A 13908-nucleotide genomic window follows, 5' to 3' on the forward strand; every position below is an offset into this window, starting at 1 on the left:
TTTACTTGTGAAACAGACTATACAGACACCTGCCGTTTTTAGTGGCAAAATTAGTGTTGCGTAAAAGAAACATCTCGAACATTGAGCAGCGGAAATGAAGAGACCTTTAATTGGCGAATGTGAAAGTAGAGGATAAAATGCTGTAGCCTGATTGGTCACCCTGAGCTTGCATCATTTTCTGCTTCTCGATCTTTTCCGCTCCTTCGTGGGAGCGAAGCTTGCCTCCAGGTCTTTTGCTTCTGACAATACTTGTGAGCGATCGCGCTCCTGCATCAGTCCTGTCATGGGTTAACTGTCTCGAGGTAAGCACAATTTCTTCCTTTTTTCGGCCATTAACTTAATTTAAATGTAATTTTTCCTTGGTGCGCAAGAGTTTACCCTCGGAATTCACATTCATAACTAATATTGTTATAATAACTTAGCTTTTAGCTAAGCTCATATCATTTTAATTTTTGGAGGCAATTCCCTTTTCCTTTTGTTAAAGAAGACTTTGTAATTAACATGTAATAACTTTTCTTCGGGTCTGCCTCCGGTAGTTCAGTTTCGCACACACGCACCTAAATCCGATGTTCTTTACTGGAAGTGTTTTAGGTGAAGATACTAGGTTTCGGTGCCTCTGTGTTAAGTGTTTATTTATTCCTTTTTTTGCTACTGGCTTTACGTCGCACCGACACAGATAGGTCTTATGGCGACGATGGGATAGGAAAGGCCTAGGAGTTGGAAGAAAGCGGCCGTGGCCTTAATTAAGGTACAGCCCTAGCATTTACCTGGTGTGAAAATGGGAAACCACGGAAAACCATCTTCAGGGCTGCCGACAGTGGGATTCGAACCCACTATCTCCCGGTCTTTCTTTTTTCTTAAGTTGGTAAAATTGGATTAGCCCTCATTATAAACCATGTAAAATTCCTTTCATATTGTGCGTATATCTGAAGGCGCAATTAACATTTATCTTATAAATGAATTTTGTCCTGTTCTACCTGTAATTTTTAGTGTCATTTGAAAGTTACTTTGTACGTAGTGCGTATTTTCAGGCGCAGTCAAAACTCACATTAATTTTGTAAATGAGTTTGTTTATTTCCGTTATTGTTGCTTTTTATATTTTTGGTTCGTTCCTTTTAATCTTGGGTATGGTTAGTTTATTCAATTAAAAGTTTGAGGGTGATTAACGCCTACCATTTATTTTCCACAACGGATATGTTCCATCTACCTCGTAGGGTTTCTATGCCGTTTCACACCTCCTTTGACAGTTGTCATGTTTCCCAACCTATTGCTTTTGTTTTATGCTACTCCGCTTTTGGTTGAACCCTGGATTCGTTTTCTGTCGTCGCACTGTGTTTTTAAATTCATAACATGTATTATTATTATTATTATTATTATTATTATTATTATTATTATTATTATTATTATTATTATTATTATTATCTTCATTATTTTATTTACGTAACCGTCCAGTAAGAAGGTTATACTTCATAAAACTTGTCAATTTCATCCTCATCTGCACCCTTACATGGTGAACACACTGAGACCATTCTCGTTCTAATTCCTCCAACTGCCAAATATACCCACATCATTCGCTCGTTTACTTGCCTTATAGAAACTATGTTGCGTGGAATAGCATTCCTTATGAACAGCCCTATCCCAGACTCTGCCCTTCCCTTTCTAACACCCGTCAAGTACACTTTATAATCTCCTTTCTCTTCCTCGTTATCTCCTCTTACCCGAATCTCACTTACTCCCAGTACATCCGGATGCATCCTCTTCGCTGGCTCAGCCAGTTCTACTTTCTTTCTTTCTTCCTTAAGCCCCTATTATTCGCTGGGGCCATCGAAGACCACGTTAAGTCTTGTTAAATTTGGCAGTGAGATTTCCTTTCTTTTGAACCCATTCTTCCGTCGTTCTTTGTGAGTGGATCTGCTTGCGTTCTTCTATCCAAGGGACACCGTGTCTTCTTTTCGCTTGTTCGTCTCAGGTTAGTCCGTTCGTCACTACCTTTTTACGGACGAGATCGTTGTCAAAGGTGTCTTCGGGTTTGATTTGAAGCATTTGGAGGTCGTCATCGTTTTTGAATAAACTCAAATATATTTTTGGTCAACCTGTCATTTTAGTTGACCGTAAAAAACGTGCCCGTCTTTTGCTAATTGTGTCTGTAATTTTATCTATTTTGCTAAATACTTCATTATTTATCGTTTTTGGCGGATGCCATGCTTGTAATTGGATCCTATGATTTCGCTAATGGATTCATATTTTTCTCTCGTTCTTCGAGGTGTCCTTTATTAACATTTAGGGATAGGAGTTCTGCTGAGTACATAACTACTGGCTTCAGAACCGTTTCATAGTGACGTATTTTAGTGTTTCGGAAAAGGCATTTTTTGTTGTAGATCGCGCGCAACGTCTGGTAGACTATTCCAAGTTTTCGTATTCGTTCCTTAATTGTTTCCTCGACCAGTCCATTTTTCATGATGGTCTTGCCCAGGTACCGGTACTTAATTTCTTCTACTCGGCTGATGCACCCGTAATTCGTCCGGAGTTTTGGTGGTGCGTCTTTGATGTTAGTCAATATTTCGGTTTTTTAAAACGACATCTGATGGACAGTTTATTCGGCGATTTCCTTTAACAGTTCGACTTGAATCCTAGCTCTTTCTACGTTGTTTGACAGAATGGCGGTACCATTAGCAAAAGTTAGACAGTCTACCATGATCCACTTGGATTTGGTTCCCATTCTCAGTGGGCTATAGTCGGTTTCCATGAATCTCGTTCGCCAGGTCCTGATGGTCTTCTCAAGAACGCTGGTGAAAAACATCAGACAGAGCCCAGCGGCAAGTCTGACCCCTGTTCTGACCTCAAAGGAATCCGAGAGATATCCTTGGAACTTTATCTTGGATTTTGCCAGCTGTTTTAGGTCATTCCCGAATTCATTAAGGATGTTTAGTAAGACTTGGCGGTCTACCGAGTCGTACGCTTTCTTGAAGTCCACAAAGACTAACACGTACTATACGAATAATAATAATAATAATAATAATAATAATAATAATAATAATAATAATAATAATAATAATAATAATAATAATAATATGGATCCTGCTAATTTATTTTGTACAGTAGTTGGAAAATACTGAGCTATTTACTGGGAAACTTTATACTGTATGAGTCACGTATGCGTCAACAACGCGGTCAGAAGGTTGACAACAAGCTACGGACCCAAAAGTTATAGTTTAATGCATACCTGCAGAACGGATACTTTGGAGACAAATCTTTCTCTCCTGTTTGGACAACCACTGCCCTGGCGGGGTACGCCATGACGAATTGGAGTGGGAAGGTGTGACGAGAGCCAGCCCATTGTTGGAGGAGCAAGCCGACTGTGAAAGTGACAGGATGTACATGCCTATCCCTTGCTCTCTCTTCTCGCCAAGAACGAATTTTTCAGGAGCGATTGTCAGTGTACTCTTAAGTAGGCTATTCCAGGAGCATTTGTCAAATAATTATAAGTATTATTATATTTCATAGCTTTATTCCAGGACGATCTACACCGGTGACGTAAGAAGATTATTGCAGATGCATTACGAGAACATCAGGGACGGGTGTGATGTCCCGGGAGCTTCTTGTTCTTCGAGGGCCACGTAGACTCGGCGTATCAAGTGCTGTTGGTATAGTACAGACAAGAGTTCAGCGTGGACGCAGAGGACACAATCATCAATATCATGCGTCGTCCCCAGCTCGGCAAGGAGATGATACCATTTCATCTCATCGAGTGCTCCTTGCTGGGAGATCTGATTATTCGAGTTCGTGACCGGAAGTGCCCCAACCCCATCGAGGCCGAGATTTCCAGACTGTTTCAGGTGGTTCGCCTACTCAGCGGCGAATAACCAGGGTGATCACCTCCACCCCCGCCACACAGACAATTAGGAGAAAGAATCGGCTGCGGTATAAGATGCTTGGTACTAACTCGTGTCCTTCAACTACAGTGGAGACTGCGGACTCAAGCATCAATGTCGAAGGGACGTACCCTGGCGTCACGATGGAGTGACTCAGGCCCTGAGGTTCTATTTTGATAAGTGGACGCAGACGTCCCGGGCCGCAAACCAGGAACGTCCATCACCAGCACGTACCACCCGGGGGCAATCCAAGATAGCCCCTCGGATAGCGGACGGCAGCGGGGAGGTGGAGGCGGACGCTCCCTGGCGTTCCGAGGCAGCTACCCAAGCTTTACGGCCTGCTGGGCGCCACCACCACGACGCCGACGCCAGAATGTGCCCGTCAGGACCGGGACCACAGAAAGGCGTTGACACTGGCAGCCTTCACCATCCAGAAAGAAGAATAAGAAGAAGACAATGCCACAGTGGTACTGCCCGTGCCGGCACGGCCCCTAGACAGTAAGGTGGTAAACTACCAAGACGAGAACTCATCGCCAGTCGATCAGAGACCGGTTCCAGCCAAGAAGACGCTGTTCCCGCAAGAAAAAGAAGAGAGCCAGCCAACCAAGAGAGGACAACCTGCGATACCCTGCAACTAAGTCCGTGGAACGAGGAGCCAACTAGGACAGGACTTCAGCCGAGAGCATTTGTAGCAAAAATCAGGTGAGACTGAAACGTCCCTCTCAACAGCTATTGCAGTGTTTCCGCTGTATGAGGTGGGGCCACCGTCAAGCTACGTCTGGACACCCGGTACGATGCAACCGCTGTAATGGCGACCACCATCACATAGTTTGCTCGGCACGTACGGAGGCGCAGGTGTGCATCAACTGTGCGGAAGGCCACAACGCTTCCCATCTCAGTCGCCGCATTTAGCACGCCATGGCGCTGACAGAGAGGGAGTAGGCCTAGAGCCATATGCCCACCTCTGCCTCGACGGGCGTGACCACATTTTCTGGGATTGGAGACTATGCACCAGGGACTCCAAGGAGGCAGGGACGTAACTTCAGGACCTGCAGCGCCTGCAATTGTATTTTATGTTCTTTGTTATATACAATAAGGAAAGTAGTTGTTTACTTACTATATATATATATATATCAACACTTTTTTAAGCAGATCTTGGTGTGGAAATGCCATAATTCTACATCTTTAAAAAACCTTTAGTTATTTTCCATTGTATCCTACGCCTGGAATTCCAGATATGGAAACAGACAGCGAATGTTGTAACGAGGCTACAACGTAACATAATTATTGTTCTTTTTATACACTTACAAATATTATATACATAATGCGAGTGGCAAAATTGTTGGTTGCACAGATACGTAGAAGATGGGACATATTTACAAAACAAGAGAGCCGTGGGAGTTTAAAACCAGTGTTACCAGAGGCGTGAAGTTGAAATGAGTATTTAAGCCGGATTGGGTGGTTGAAAGATGGAGGTTTAATGTTTGATTTGCTGCGGCTTGTAGGTGACTGAGGACTAGGGATCTGTTGTAGGGGTGAATATTGAGCAGTGAGATAGGAAACGGATGGAATCTTCAACTGTGGGAGGTGAGAAAAAGGGAACGGTTGGGCGATGTGGGCGGGTCAATGGTTCTAATAGGGACTAAAAGTTCTGGTCGATTTTGGAGAGGTGGAAAGTGGCTTCTGCAACGGCGTGAGAATACTGAGTGATCGCCTCCACAGGTGTAACACTGCGGTGGTTGGTGTGTGTTGGGACATCTGGGCGTAGTGTGCTGTTGATTGCAGTGTCCACATACCAGACTTGGAGCAGTGCAGTGAGTGGTGGTATGATTGTTGTAGGCGAGGCATCTCTCGCATCTAATGGATTTGGAAGGTGGTGCACGAGATGGTTCAACTTTATGGAGGTGTCGGGGAATGGAGACTACGCTGGCCAGTACTCGGTCTATGTTTTTTGGTGATGGTAGAAGAATCCGTACCATGTATGTTGGACTCGTTGCGTTCTTCATCCGGAATGCCCGTTTTTCAGGGATGCCTGTGTTGAGCTCGGAGAGTATGGTATCTTCAGCAATAGAGGGGTCGACCCCTCGTATGACGCAACTGAGCAATCTGTAGCATGGAGGGGTAGGTGGATATTTTATAGATGGTGGTGGGAGGGGTTGAAGTGGGGTGCTGGATCCTAGACGTCGAGAACCCATGGCAGTGGTGAGAAGATTGGCAACAGCGTTTCCGTTGACCTGTTTTATGACTCCATTTGTAGTTCTTCTGATGTCCGCTATATCTTCTCGGTGCATGTTGTATCTGAGCAGGGTCGAGTAAATGGTATGGGAAGAGTGGAAGTGAGGGGAGGGATTGGAAAGTAAGAATGAATGTGTTCCTGCTGGAGGGGGTTGGAGGAAACGGGAGCGACTGATAGGGCGTCTAGTACTGGATACTTCAGAAAATGCAAGTTTGGGAGGAGTGTAGGTAGTGGGGGCGGTGGTGGCAGTAGGAAGAATATTCTGAACTGAGGTGTCCATGGATAGCGGTGGGTCAGTTGTTGCTGTTGCAGGTGCCGATGATGTTGAGCTCGTTCCTCTGCTACTGTAGAATGTGGCGTCAATCTCGTAAACTGAAATTGGAATCTGGAGGTGTCCACTGTGGACTTGGTGGCGCTGGGATGAATGTGGCTTGGTAATTGGGTGCAGCGTAACTGCACATTACCGCCGAGTGGTAGACAACATCGGCTGATTGGCTGAGTTCGGTGATGGTGGTAGTTGTGGTGGTACTAATTGTTGCCGTTGTGGTGGCCAGACAGTGAGGCGAATATGGGAATATGGTAATTATGCCTGTCCAGTAGACTGGAGAGAGTTCAGGGCAGATTATTCCACCTGTGTTGCCGTAGTTGCTGGCGATGTGCTCGTCCTGAGGTGAAATCTCCCGAATTTTCTTGTGTCCACCTGTTCAGTTCACCTTTTCAATAGGGAATGCCCTACGTGCCTGACTTGCGGTATTGAAAACGATGCGTTCATGACAGAGGTCACCGCCGGTTAGTTAGGAACATAAGAGTGGATATTGGGGTGATAGCACAGCAGATCACTCCCCAATTCAGTGCTGGACAACAACAACAACAACAACAAAGTGTAAGCAGCCATACCATCCAGAACCATCTCATCACCATAGGGTATGGAAGCAAGCGTCGCACGAGTATACCTCTGGTCTACATCCGTCACAAGGCACAACGATTGACATGAGTAAATGAACGCTCAAAGCATGAAAAAGAAAGTCTTCTGGACTGATGATTCGAGGTACCAGTTGGTCATGCTGATGGTCGGATTCGAATGAGCCGTCAACCACATGAGACAATATTGATCCCTACTGTCAGCAGGGTACAGTTCAGGCCGCTGCTCCGCTGTTGGTAATTGTGATGGTGGTATCCTCGTTTGGGGACTGTTCACATGGATGGAAATGAGACATCTGACAACGTCCCTCACCGGAGAACGTTACAGCAACCTGCTGGAAGATTATGTTCACCCCTTTGTTCCCCACCAGCACCCTACAGGCGACCTGTACTTACAGTAAGACAATGCTCTAGCTCATCGCTCCCGAAATGTAGCTGAGTGGTTCGATGAGTTCTTTACGAGAATGAAGATGCTTGCCTGGCTGTCGAGAGGGGTGTGTGTACCCTGGACCACGGATTATGGTGCGAGAGGGGAGGCAATGCAGCGATCACGGATCTGTATGGCTACGCAACGCTTATGGTGTCTTATGGTGTCAATATCACGCCGCATCGCCGCCGTCGTCAAGGCGAAAGGGGGTCTTACAGGTTACTAGCCAGGTTTGCTAATGAGTGTATTCTTCGTATCGTCCATATTGCCATACACATATAGGCCTACCAGTTATATGTACGTGTAAAGGTTGTGTTAGAAGTTCACACTTACAGCCCCTACGGTAGCACCAACTAGATATACACATGTACCATATGTTTCCTCAAATCTTTCATGTGTAGAGAACATATACCTCACATAAATAATTTTTGTAACTTGACTTTTATGTAATGCCAAGGCCTGGCATTATCGTAGCAGGCAAAACGTTTCCGCGCGCCTTGACTAAGACCTGTTTGTGGATAGTGCCAATCGGCCGCGCTGCCAACCGCTTTTGTCATGTTTACTTCAATTACAGGGGTGTAACACATTAATGTGCATAAGAATCGATTGCATGCAGTTTCTACATATTAATATATTCCTTCATGCAATTTAACGGTTGTGGTACTAACGTTACACTTCGTCCTGGATATCACTTTCCCCCAATTGTATCATGAGCTGGCTTTTATCATTTGTTGACTGCTTTTAAAATGTTCAAGATTGTTTGTGACTACTTCTTTAATGTCCTTACATATTTGTTGCTTCCAGAATGTCCTTCACCTACTTCGTCTTGCACACTACAATTTCTAGACACCCCCCCCCCCCCACTTCATTCACCTTTCGGCACTATCATTTATCAGCAAGAATGTCATCGTCACAATTTGTCACACTGTTATTTATAGGATTCTATTCACATCTTAATAATTCGCAGTGAACCGTAACGCACTTAGAACACCGGAGTTGACTGCAGAACTTTCTAATAAGCAACCTCTCTGCTAACGATTTGATATAAGAAAGTGATGATGCAGAGACTAGTCAAAAGGTACGCTGTTTAACGATAATCTCATTCAGGCATTTAATTTCGCTGATATCGCTTTTCTGTTTTCCGTATGTTGCAACGGCGACTACACATGAGGAACACATGCAACTTTCTATTATGCCTTTAGAATTGGAACATTCACGGAATGCGCTACGGAGATATACTGAAATTTGGAGAGATGGGAGAGATAAGTGGACTGAAGATACTACATATTTAGGAGTACCCCTTAAAGATAAAACCCATTTTGATCAAGAAAAGATTATAATATCACTTAGGGAAGACTGGGAGAACCTGACATCAACACCAATGCTACGTCAGATCAGAAACTAAATATCATTAACCAGTGCATATAGCCAATTGCCACCGGCTTCTTGTCCGGCTCCATGGCTAAATGGTTAGCGTGCTGGCCTTTGGTCACAGGGGTCCCGGGTTCGATTCCCGGCAGGGTCGGGAATTTTAACCATCATTGGTTAATTTCACTGGCACTGGGGCTGGGTGTATGTGTCGTCTTCATCATCATTTCATCCTCATCACGACGCGCAGGCCACCTACGGGTGTCAAATCGAAAGACCTGCACCTGGCGAGCCGAACATGTCCTCGGACACTCCCGACACTAAAAGCCATACGCCATTTCATTTTTTTTTTTTACCGGCTTCTTTACTGGACATAGACAAGATTATTCGAAGTTCTGTTAAAGAGATGCTTGTCTTACCAGTTGACACTCGCAAGACTGTTATATTAAGGGATAAACGGTGGAAGGCTAAATTTAATTCGAGCTACATGGAAGCCATCCTTTAGCACTGTAATGTCTCTGTTGCGTTAATGACAGCTGACAATATACACGTCTACGCAGTTAGGATATTGGAAAATGAGTTAAAAATTGCATGTGATCGCCTCAATTGTATTTCACCACCAGAAATGACGAAGTCGCCAGTGATCAAATCCCGGAAGGACTGCATAACCGCGAGTTTGAAACTTGGAAATCTATGTCTGGAAAAGGTAAGGTGGTAGCAATGTACAGCGGGCTGCTCGAGGCTAACAAGTGGGTTATCGTCTTTGAAGTGGGTGACGTGTTTAAATATCAATGCTAATGTTTCTGCATTTTTTCCTAATGGTTTAACTTCACACTAACACACTAAAGTTTTCGGCGACGCAAGTACGGGAAAGATCTGGGATGGGGGAGGTAGCTGCTGTGGCCTTAATTTAGGTACAGCCCCAGCATTTGTTCCCCCTGTGGGTGGGGGCGGTAGAATAATACCCACGGGATCTCCTGCCTGTCGTAAGAGGCGACTAAAAGGGATCTCAGAGGCACTGAACTTGGGAGCATGTGTTGGCGACCACGGGCCCCTAGCTGAGTCCTGGCATTGCTTCCACTTACTTGTGCAAGGCACTTCACTTTCATCTACCCTATCTGACCGCCCCCCCCCTCCCCCTGTAACTCCTGTTCTGACACCGACGCTATTAGAGCATTCGGTGATTAGGGAGTCTTTCATTTTCACGCCCTTCGTGACTCTCGTCTTTCTTTGGCCGATATCTTCATATTTCGAAGTGTCGGATCCCTTACATTTTTTCTCTCTGATTAGTGGTATACAGAGGATGGTTACTTCATCCGAAAACAATAATCACCACCAACAACCCAGCATTTGCCTCATGGTAAAACGGGAAACTACGGAAAACCACTTTCAGGGTTGCCGACGGTGGGATTTGAACCCACCATCTCTCGAATGCAAACTCACAGTTACACGACCCTAACCACATGGCCAACTTGCTCGGTCAATGTAGTATGCAAGAGAGCAGGGCTATATTTTCAACTAATTGATTTTTACTTAATAATTTATAACTTTCTTTAATGATCTAAATTATATCCAGAAGAAGAAGAAGAATGCTCATTAGTTGCGTCAAACATGAATGCTGTGAACAAAATGAGTAGATTACGGATGTTAATGTGTTGAAATGAAATGGCGTATAGCTTTTAGTGCCGGGAGTGTCGGAGGACATGTTCGGCTCGCCAGGTGCAGGTCTTTCGATATGACGCCCGCAGGTGGCCTGCGCGTCATGATGAGGATGAAATGATGATGAAGACGACACATACACCCAGACCCCGTGCCAGAGAAATTAACCAATGGTGGTTAAAATTCCCGACCCTGCCAGGAATAGAACCCGGGACCCCTGTGACCAAAGGCCAGCACGCTAACCATTTAGCCATGGATTTAATGTGTTACTTATATTTTAATCAGTTATGGCTGCATAAGGAGTGATCTGAATTACTCTGCAACTGAGGAGTTAAATGGTTCAAGGAACTAGATCATCATCATCATCATCATCATCATCATCATCATCATCATCATCATCACCACCACCACCAGTTCATTGCTCTAGCAAGGCGAGTCCAATTAAGGGAACTTTGTAATATGACTATTTATGATACTATTAAAATCTTTAGCTCACGTTAGAAGTCTATTTGTAATTTTAATTAAAACTCATTAAATTAGCATACATTGATGTTTAAACAATTCTCGATCAAACTCCACTCAAAGATCACTTACTTGTTGGGCACCCATGTAATCATGTTACATAAACAAATATTTATCTTACTTTCTGTCACAAGAGCTCTTCTTCCCAGGCTGCTGATCATAAGCTTATCATAAGATTCAAATTTGCACAATAATTATTACCCCACCTTAGTTCCTGCTGAAATTACTTGAATGAGGCTGGGATATCATGCCAAGATTTGATTCCACACGATCAAAACACAGAGGTATGTACATTTCGCTGGATCTCTACGAATGCCAACATGTTTCGTTGACACTGAGGTACACTAACATAATGATTAAATATTATTAATTACATTTATTAATTATTAATTTGTTTGGCTGCTTCCTAATTAATCATCAGGTTTTCATCACACACTGCCACAGTTGCTGGTTCGTTGATCCAGGCTCACACCTACAGTGGACTGTCCTTTCCGTTCTCCGTGGTTACGAAATATTTTACAAATTTTACAAACTGTGTCGCATTATTTACAAAACATTGACGTCAGAGTGTCGAATTACTAATATTCAACATTGTCACACTACACCGAATGAAATGAAATGGCGTATGGCTTTTAGGTGCCGGGAAGTGTCCGAGGACTTCGGCTCGCCAGGTGAATGTCTTTTGATTTGACGCCGTAGGCGACCTCCGCGTCGTGATGAAGACGACGTACACCCAGTTCCCATGCCAGGGGAATTAACCAATTATGGTTAAAATTTCTGACCCTGCCAGGAATCGAACCCGGGACCCCTGTGGCCAAAGGCCAGCACGCTAACCATTTAGCCATGGAGCCGGACAGTACACCGAATTATATCCATAAAACAATCTTGTGACTTCATGTAATACTACCTTTTATAATGAAATCACACATGAAGTATAATTACGTCGAATCGCGTAAACTTAATTAGAAATAATATACAGTCAACGTAGAATTATATCAGAGACTGAACTTCATAAAATAATCATAGTAACATTGTATACAGAACGTACTCTGACGTAGTAGAGTGTATCTAATAACACACATATAATCAGAATAGAATGGCGTCGAACACATATATTCAACTAACACAACAATTCCAACATTACTCAGAGTGAGAGAACGTCCATCTGCCCAAGCCCCGGCCCTTTTATCGCGGGCTTTTAGGAAAGTCACCCGAACGCCAAATAGAGCCATAATCTTGTTCTCATCAACGGAGGTTCATTTAACATTACAAAAATTGTCTCTGCTCTCATTGGTCACCAATGAAGCTAAAGTCCACTATGGATCCTATTATTCAAATGTTAAAAAAGATTGACACTTTCCTTATATGTGTGTGGCACGGCTGTTTGTCCGTTCTAGGTTGGGTGTCACCAAAGTACGGGAGAGGTACGCAGTAACAAAACAGAGCTGTGACGTCACGCAGGACCCACGCGTTGAAGCTGCCCTGAATGAGGTAGGGGTAGTTCTATTAAGAATCGCTGTGCACGCAGAAGCTAGGAGATAGTAACATATCTGTGGTATATAAGAAACCGTGTGTGTTTATTTTATGTGAAAAGAAGCAAAAAGCAGTTATCACTTTTCAGTATGGTTTGTTGTGCCATTGTAGGCTGCACAAATCATAGCAGGCACGCGAAGGAATGAAACATACACTTTCATATATTCCCTAAAGCCACCGACCTAAATAAATGGTGGCAGTAAGAAGTAATCAAGACAATTGATAGCTATCTTTCTCAGCTTTGAGGGTTCGGAAGATTTTATGACCATCTTCCTCCGACAGCTGTGACACAAAGGGTGAAATCATTGCTTCTCAGCCTCAATGTTTCCGAGGCGATAAGAAATTCCAACTTTTCTCCAGAAGATTATCAAACCTTACGTCCAAATATGTTATATGCTACTGATGAAGTCTATCAAAACTCGGATCGTCTGCCAGTCTCAGGCCAACGTTGAGTCCACAGCATCCTATTCTTTACCGGAGGATGAGAAAGGGTTCGTTCAAGTCCTTGAAGAGCTAGTGGAACAGCTCGAGAACGGTCGAGAAACCAAGGATCGTGATGAGTTGCTTGAAGACTTCACTGGCTATATAGCTTTTAGGGTAAAGAAGAACCTCGACATGCAAAGGGATTACGGAGAGAAAACAGGTCAACCTACAAGGGGTGGATATAAGATTTCAAAGACGTCTAGAGACAGTTTGATGCAGCCTACAGAGAGATGGTACACCGCGGTAGTGCAGATGGAAAATGAGTTCATACTTTACCGCGGAAAAGAACTGAAAGAGGGTTCTAACATCGTAACAAACCTTATGGATATTCTGAAGAAGAAATTCCCCGAAATTTATGAGTTTGCAAGTTGCTTCCTGAGAAGCCGTTCTTTTATTCGAATGAATGCTTTAAACAAAAGTAAGACATTCAAGAGGCCGATAAAGAAAGAAGAAAAGCAAAGAAATTCCACGGATGCTATACATGAGTGTGTTTGATAATACTTTTTAAAAATATCAGCATTATTCTTTGTGTATAACACCCCTATTCATTTTTATATGTTGTATATGAAACCAGTGCTAAGAATGTTAATATACAGGCTCATTAATTTATATAGCCTATCTAATGTTAACGTGGAATTTGTCAGTTCCTGGCACTATACTGTAAGTAGAACATTTACTGTTTGTGTTGTGGAGAGTATATATAGTGTCCTAATATTGTTTGTAACAATGGACATACTTCTTGCAGCTTTGATGTTCGAGTCTGTAACAATTAGAGCCCCTTGTTATAGTTATCATACTGTAGGTGTTGAGAACATGAACATATGGAATGGTCATTCAACTGCGATCACAGTCTTAGCATTGTTACAACCTTTCATACAGATCGAAAT

General features: G+C 43.6%; 1 long non-coding RNA gene across 1 annotated transcript in view; it reads left to right on the forward strand.

Annotated features, from left to right (window-relative positions):
* The first annotated feature begins 211 nt into the window (after positions 1-211).
* LOC137501218 (uncharacterized) overlaps positions 212-13908 on the forward strand; it is a 30941-nt gene continuing 17244 nt past the window's right edge. The window contains exons 1-2 of the long non-coding RNA XR_011018429.1: positions 212-302; positions 12403-12496. This is a non-coding gene — a long non-coding RNA (uncharacterized lncRNA). The remainder of the gene's footprint in view (positions 303-12402; positions 12497-13908) is intronic.

The sequence above is a fragment of the Anabrus simplex genome, chromosome 6, assembly GCF_040414725.1.
Source record: "Anabrus simplex isolate iqAnaSimp1 chromosome 6, ASM4041472v1, whole genome shotgun sequence".
Lineage (NCBI taxonomy): Eukaryota > Metazoa > Arthropoda > Insecta > Orthoptera > Tettigoniidae > Anabrus > Anabrus simplex.